An 8,808-nucleotide genomic window follows, 5' to 3' on the forward strand; every position below is an offset into this window, starting at 1 on the left:
CAGGAGAAAGGCATCATAAAAATGAAATGAAATGAAATAAATAAAATATTTTTAAAAAAGACTGTCCTCTGTAAAAGAGGAGACATGGCCAAGTTAGTATAGGTCAGTCAGACCCAAAAGGGTAACAAACAAGCTTCATTTATAGACTGCTTCATACTGCTTAAGCAGTGTCTAAGCAGTTTACAACTGTAAGCTAATTTGCCCCCAACAATCTGGGTACTCATTTTAGCGACCTCGGAAAGATGCAAGCCTGAGTCAAGCTTGAGCCCCTTTGCTGGTCTTGAACTCACAACCTTATGGTTTTGAGTGAGTGGCTGCAATACAGGCATTTAACCACTGCACCACCAGGGCTCTTTTCCCCACAATCCTTTGGAAAGGCTTTGCCAGCTTCTCTGTGTTGGCTAGTCCAAAGGTAGTCTTTGCCAGGTAGCAGTAGTAATATTATTTGTGCCACAGGATTGCCAGTAAAACTGAAAAGCACAAACTGAAGTTAGTTCACTGTGGAAGTGCACCTTGCAATATACAACTATGCCACTTTTATCAAGGTGAGATACACCTGATCAACATCTTCCTGGGGGGGGGGGGTGGCGCCTGATGCAATGTGGGGTGCTTCCCATCTCAGATGGCAGAAGAGCTGGAACTAGTTGAGTCAGCAAGATCACCAACAGAATAGAAATGACTGACACTCAGTTCTGGCACTGGCCTTCTCACCTCCCATACCATTTCCCCTTCTTTTATATGCCTTCACTTTTTTAGTTTGCAAATCTTTTCATTTTGAAATATTTGCTTAATTGACATGAGCTGCTCTGGCCTGTGGGAGATGATGTACTGTAAGTCAAGAAAAATGGGGAAAATATAATAATGAAAACAGGTCTCTGTTATGAGATGAATGTTTGAGCATCAAGAATATATTTGAATATTTTTTTTTCCACCCAAACCTGTGCAGGAGAACTTTAGGAAATGTTTCTAGCCAGAAATTCCTCTCCTTTAGGCTTTTGAAATGCACACATATAAGACATGAAATATACGTCCTGTGAGGAATGCTCTTGACATATCCAAAATTCTGCTCAGATGTTTGGAGTTCTGAATTACCTGTTCTTTTTTTCCCCCCCAAACTGAAGCCAATGTAGAAATACTGTATGGTTCCATTTTTAATTTCCAAATGTTCATAAGCCATTATGAATATTTTACCTTCCTTTTCATGCATTTAATCATTCACAGAAAGGGAAGCACTTCTGTCACATTGCCAATGTTCATGTATGCATCCAGAAGACACTACAGAAAAGCAGTCTTGATGTGGCTAAATAGCTTATATCAAGATACTTTATATCAGTAGTTTATCCGTGTTACATTCCTGCCCTTTTTGTCTTGTTTGGTTAGCAGTGCTTGATCAGTGCATTCATAACTGCACAGGTGTAAATGTGCAGGAAATAAAATGAAACTGAAAGCTAGCAGAAACTGTGCATACTCCAACTGCAGTATTAATTTGAGTATGTCTTCATTAAACCAGAGCTCAGTAGAAGTGCAACATGGTCAGAATGAATCAGAGGACCCTGGTGGCACAGTGGTTAAATGCCTGTACTGCAGCCATTCACTCAAAACCACAAGGTTGTTAAGGAAAATGCAACATGGGATATACAGTGATAGAAATAAAACATGTATGTGAGAGTCACTATGACTAAGCAAAAGCAATTAAGAAGCCACACAGGTGTAAAAGCTAATGTAATTAGCAAGTCCTAAATGCCAAGGACAGAAATGCAGAGAGTATAATTTAAAACACCTGAGAATTGTTAAGTGGACAAGGTGAGAAGATGAAATCATTTCATTATGGGTTGAAATATGAGAACCAATGAAAATGGATGTACACGCCCACTGGGTGGAAACTGACAAGAGTGGGTGGTGTTTTCCAATGGCTATAATAATTGTTATGAATCCCAATGTATTTTGTGGGTAGTTGTGGAGTAGAGTGGATAGTTGTTGGGTAGTTGTGGATAGTTTGGAGATTGTAGAGATTGTGATTTGTAAGGCATTAGTATTTGTATATAGTAGAATAAAGTAGATCTTTTATATAAGACTACTGAGTTGTCTGGTGTCTTGGGTGAAGATACAAGAGCCAGCTGGATCCTGAAGAAGTGGGAAGACTTCTGTGGAAGCAAGAGTGAGAAGGCTTGGAGAGTTTGTCAGGGTCTTCAGCCTATTCTCTGAAACTCTGCTGCTTTAGAGCAAAGCTTTAACCACTGGCCAAAACTGGTCAGCGCCGGTGCATAACAAGGTGGTGAGTTAGAGCCAGAGGTGAAGAGCTACAACTCCCATCATCCCTGACAAAGGTTGCGAGTTCAAGACCAGCAAAAGGGCTCGACTCAGGCTTGCATCCTTCCGAGGTCGCTAAAATGAGTACCCAGACTGTTGGGGGGCAAATTAGCTTACTTGCTAATTAGCTTACTTGCTGTTCACCGCTATGATCTTTGGAATAGCGGTATATAAATAAAACAAATTATTATTATTATTATTATTATTTATTAATTAATTAAAGGAAGCATCACAGAGGACTGCTACAAAAAAGAGGAAGGGTGGAGAGGAACTTTCCCCAAAGGCAACTGATGACTCCCTTTCTTTGTGCTCCAGGAAATGAGAGTTTTTAGCTATCAAATACCTAAGCTGGCATCCTGTTGGTGACCTGCACAGGTGTAACTACAAGTTGTGGAGATTCTGCCCACCAGACCTTTAGGAAGGTGGGATCCAGTAAAAATGGAGGCTGCTCTTTTTTCCCCCTCTATGCTCAAGAGCAATCTGAACCAGCCCTAGTGCTACTCTGCAGCTGATCAGTAGTAGGGAAGACAGAACTGCATCCAGAATCCCCTTGGATGTTGTTGACACTCCAGGGGAAGCAAGTGGGCAGGGGGAATAGCCTCTGCTGCCACCACCTCCCATGAGTAAACTGGTGGACACTTATGTTCCACCTTTATGATGCAGGATCTGAGCCATAGTGTTACTACTTCTGTGCAAATATCTGAGTGAATTACACAGACTGGTATTTTGATTTAAATGTGTTTGGAGTTTCAAACACACCTGCAAAATCCATTCCTTCTGGCAGAACTTTGAAATTCACCCTCAGAATGATTCATTACAGATTCTTCCAACATCTTTGGTTAACAGTCCAACACAGTTGCCTATACCTGCACCATGGTAGTCATCTTTGACACTACCCCATTTTCCAACACATGGGGAAATCCTTGAGCTAAATCTAATGCTTCACTTGCTGTTGTGTCAGGATATTCTTCCCCTATCCCTCAAGCCCTTCATAGCCCTTCAGGACTGCCCTGAAGTGACAGAGCCCTCCCTCCACAGCCAACTGTCATCATCCAGCCTGTATTGCAATTTTTACTGTACACCGCTATGATCATTGCGGAATAGCGGTCTATAAATAAAACTTATTATTATTATTATTATTATTATTATTATTATTATTATTATTTCTAAAGGGGTTTCTAATGTTCTATGGAAAGGTTTTGGAAAGCTCACGGTGAACGAGTCTTGAAGAGAAACGACAACGCAGAAAGAACCACAACCCAGAAACGTCACCCAAGGAGACTTTCCGCTGTGCTCTTTGCAAACGGACCTGTTTGTCCCGGATTGGCCTTTTTAGTCACCAACGCGCTTGTACAAAGCGTGGGATGAGTCCTTCCTGAATCTTCATTCGCAAAGCAAAGCCGGAGAGATGGAAAGGTTTTGGACACAAGGGGAACTTTAGGAAAGAAGTGAGATTGCTTCATCTTGTTTCCACTAGTAGAAGACCATCACTGGATATTTTTTTCTTTCTGGAAATGCATGCTAAGATTTTGGTATATCACTAGACTATACAAAGCTTTGAATGTGTCTACTATAAACTGCAACCAACTTTCAGTGTGGTGTTAAATAATACTGAGTGAACATTGGCTGCTTTTAAACAGATTGAGGAAAATGAGGCATTCAGAAATTACATCAGAGGGCATGTTGGAGTGACCGAGAAGCTGACTCCCTGTGAGGGAGTGAATAGGCAGGCCCAGCTCCATCAGGGCTAGCCTGAAGAAGAAGAAGAAGAAGAAGAAGAAGAAGAGGCCTCCCTCCAGTCCATCTGCCTTGGTCCAGGCCTCAGAGGGAGAGAATAACCACTGGACCTCATCCTCTTTCCCACCACCATTCCCTTCTCCTTTTGTGTCGTGTCTTTTAGATTGTAAGCCTGAGGGCAAGGATCCATCTAATTAAAAATAATAATTGTAAGCCGCTCTGATAGCCATTAGGGCTAAAGGGTGGATTATAAATACCATAAATAAACAAACAAACAAACAATGGGGACCACATTAGGGCGGGAGGGTGGGACCCTTCTGGTTCTACATACCAGATATCTTAAGAAGTACTGCTGTAAAGGAAGGAGAGGAAATAATGACAACCTCTTGCGACCTCAAGAGTTTTTTTATTATTTTTTTACATATATATATAAAAGAAATTTTCCCATTTATACATATAAATAGATAACTCATTCTGTACAGTGTGTGTGTGTGTGTGTGTGTGTGTATGTATATATATATATGAAGAGAAAAAGAAACAAAAAGAAGAAAGAAGAAAGAAAAAGAAAAAAAATATTTGCTTATTATTGTTGTATGTTCATATTGGTCCTTTTCAGTTCTTACTAATATTTCAAATCTTTAGTTCCTAGAGAAAAGTTCTGCAAGTACAGTCATCCCTCCATATTTGCGGCTTTGATATTTGCAGCTTTGATTATTCACAGATTTCATCAATATGTTCTCTCGAGGACTGTCTAGGTCCTCCAGTGCAACTCTGTGGTCAACTTTAACTAAAAGTTGCACTGAAAGACCATTTGTAGCTACTCCAGTGTCATTCTATGGTCAGGTTATGTTGGACGTTGACCACAGAGTTGCACTAGAGGACCAAGAGATTCCTAGAGAAGTGTCCTCTCACGTAACAACAATGTTTTTTGTTATTTGCGGTTTTTCCATATTCACAGGGGTCTTGTTCCCCTAACCCTAGCGAATATGGAGGGACAACTGTATTACCTTGAATTTCCTACCCTTGTACATCTTCCTGTCAGAGGATTTGTTGTTCCTTAACCGAATTGTCCCATATTATTTTTCCTCTGTTATTTTTATTTCTCAACTAATACCACATTTTCACGATCCTTCCCCATTTCTTTTCATAATCTTGCTCTGTTTTCCGTGCTGTGTACATTGTCACCTGATCCATTGTTTTCAACTCATGTACCTTTAGTTTCCATTCTGTTATTTCAGGTATTGTCCTTGTTTCCCAGTATCTGGCAAACACCATAAGGGCTGCTGTAATCAAATACTGTACAGGATTATACTGATCTGATTGTTGTCCAACTTACATTGAATTACATCTGTGATGTTTAACAAAAATAATTCGGGGGACAAGGGGATATTTATTTCTACCACTTCTTGTATGGCTTTGTATTTTTTTTTTCTGGTATTTTTGAATTTCTTCACATTGCCACCCAGGTTCCAATTTTCCTTTTACACTTCCAACAATTGCCACTAGAATTTTTTTTTTTCCATTTTGGCTAGTCTTGATGGGATTAGGTACCATCTATGTAAGATTTTGAGATAGTTCTCTTTTATTGTGTTACATTTTGTAAATTTCTGGTTGTTTTTCCATGATTGTTTCCACATTGTTAATGGTATGGTTTTTCCTATATTTTGCATCCATTTTATCATGGTTTCTTTGATGGTTTCTTCTTTCAGTTCAATATCTAAAAGTACCTTATACGTTTTTTTGATAAATCCTTTTTCTCCTCCCGATATAATTTTATCAAATTCTTTCCTTTCTGTTTCTATTCCTTCATCTTTCAGATCCTTATTAAGGTCTTGTTTTAATTGCCCGTAGTGTAGTCAATTAATTCTTATTTCCTCTTGTTCTAATTGCTCTTTTGTTTTTATTTTTATTTCATCCTTTGTAATTGTCAAACAATCTTCATATTTGATCCAGTTGTGTTTCCCCTGATATTCATTTTTATGGAAGGCCTCTTGCGGTGAGGTCCATCTCGGAATTTTCGTATAAAAGAAATTTTTGTATGCTTTCCAAATTCTAAATATTGCTTTTCTGATACTATGTGCATTTATTCCTTTAACTGTATGGTCGTGGCATAAGTATGCATGCCATCCAAATTTCATATTTGCTCCTTTTAGTTCTAACAGCTTTTGATTTTCTAGCACGATCCAATCTCTAGCCCAGAGGAGTGTGCATACGTTATAGTATAATTTGAAATTAGGAAATCCTAATCCATCATTTTCTTTTTTATCTTGCAACACTTTGGCTTTTATCCTAGGTTTCCCCCCCTTCCATATATATTTAATTATGTCTTTATTCCAGTTCATAAATGATGATTTATTCACTAATATGGGCAGGGTTTGGAATAAAAATAATATTTTTGGAAGAACACACATTTGGATTGTTGCTACTCTCCCCAAGAGTGACAAATGCTTGTTATTCCAGTTATTTAGGTCTTCTTTGATTTTTTTCCAGGTAATTACATAATTATTTTTGTACAAATCTTCATTTTGGTTGGTAATTGTAATCCCCAGATATTTAATTTTGTCTACTATTTGAAATTCAGTTTTCCGTTTTAATGCTTCAGTTTCTTTTGGCATTTAGTTTTTTGTGATAATCCCGCTTTTGTTTTTATTTTATTTAACTCCGGCCATTTCGCCGAATTCTTCTAAAATTTCTTCTAGTTTTTGAATAGTCCTTGCTGGGTTGTCTAGAAATATTACTACATCATCTGCATATGCACGCAGATGATATTGAAAGTTTCGTGTTTTGGGGACTAGGATGTTTTTTTTCCAGATTTTATTTTTTTTATCAGGATTTCCATGGCCATAATAAAAAGTAGTGGGGAGAGTGGACATCCCTGATGTGTTCCTTTGGAGATTGTATATTTATTAGTTTTTTGTCCATTTACTATTATCTGTGTCTCTTGGGATTTATAAATATTTTGTATTCCTTTAAGGAATCTTCCCTTGATTCCACATTCTTCTGTTAGGGACAGCAGCATTTCCCAATTTATACTGTCAAATGCTTTCTCTAGGTCTAAGAATACTGCTCCCAATTTGTATTTTTTATTTATTTCATAATATTCAAAGATATTTAATAGGGTCCTGATGTTATTTTTTAAGTATCTTCCTGGAAGAAAACCAGAATAACAAGCGACCACAAGAGTTTACCGCATACCATACAGCTGTGGACAAGTCTACATAGGAACCACCAAATGCAGTGTCCAAACATGAATCAAGAAACAGGAGAGACACTGCAGACTGAGTCAGCCAGAAAAATCAGCAATAGCAATAGCAAGTACATTTCTATACCACTTATCAGTGCACTTACGCACTCCATAAGCATTTTACAATGTGTAAGCTAATTGCCCCCAACAATCTGGGTACTCATTTTAGCGACCTTGGAAGGATGGAAGCCTGAGGCGAGATTGAACCCTTGGCTGGTATTGAACTTGCAACCTTGCAGTTTGTGAGTGAGTGGCTGCAGTACATGTTATAAACCATCCTGGGCAGAACATGTTATAAACCATCCTGGGCATAAAATGCTGTTTGAAAACACTGAAATTCTGGACTATCAGGTCAGAATGCACAGGGAAGCCATTGAAATCCACAAACACCTGGACAACTTCAACAGGAAAGAAGAAAAGTTTGGCTACCAGTCCTGAAAAACACCAAAATTAAGATCCAGGAAAATGCAAGTGAAAACTACTCAGGATCAGGGTTTGTCCCAGCAGACAATGGACCACTAATTAAACAGGCACAAATCCTCCCACCCTGAGGCCTTACCATTCAACAACAGAACAATACACAGATTAACATGTAAATCACTGCTCCCAACTTAAAGTCACACAATACACACACACACACACACTCCACTCACTTCCATGCCAGCATTCTCTGAAGATGCCAACCACAGATGTCAGTGAAACATCAGGAATAAATTCTTCTATTTATTTATTTATTTATTACAGTCCTTATATATAGTCTGGGAAATGACAGTATGGTACTGTCATGTACGAACAAAGAAACAGTCTTGCAGAAGAATATGTTGCATATGAATCGCCAAAAATTCTTCCTAATCAGGTAGGGAAAAGAACACTATTATCGATGGGACTTTCCTTGCAGAGCTGGTTTGCTCAGGGTTGTTGTTGTGGGACCATTCAGTAAATATAAAGAGTCTGGGATGGGATTATGGAGAGCCATATATAGGAGACTCCTTTGAAATGGGGTGGAGAATTATTTTCCATTGTCTGAGGTAATCAGAGAGCATTTACTGCAACTGATGAATACTCCAATTTTTTTTTCTGTTTAAAATATTAATTCCAGATTGTAGGCATAAAGAGTCACCTTGTATATATCTCAGCAGACGCCCATGTTTAGCATGTCATCACAGATTTTATATATATATATATATATATATATATATATATATATATATATGGATACCTTAAGCCCTCATACAATAGGCTTTTCTGTTTCAGACTAACCCAGTGTACCTCACTAAGACTAAGGATTGCAAAAGTTTCAGAAAGTGCAGTTACCCATGCTGAAGAAATTGCAGAGAACAATAAATCCAAGTCCAGATGCTTACAGACATTCTGAATCCTGAGACCAAAGTCAGTTGCAAAATAGTCATCCATATGCCTAAATCCAATAGAGAGCCAAGCACATGTAAGCCCATTGAAATCAATCAGCCTCAGCATGCATAAGTCTGCATCCGTTTGTTAATGAGAATCAGTTCAGA

This window comes from Sceloporus undulatus, chromosome 2, assembly GCF_019175285.1.
Source record: "Sceloporus undulatus isolate JIND9_A2432 ecotype Alabama chromosome 2, SceUnd_v1.1, whole genome shotgun sequence".
Lineage (NCBI taxonomy): Eukaryota > Metazoa > Chordata > Lepidosauria > Squamata > Phrynosomatidae > Sceloporus > Sceloporus undulatus.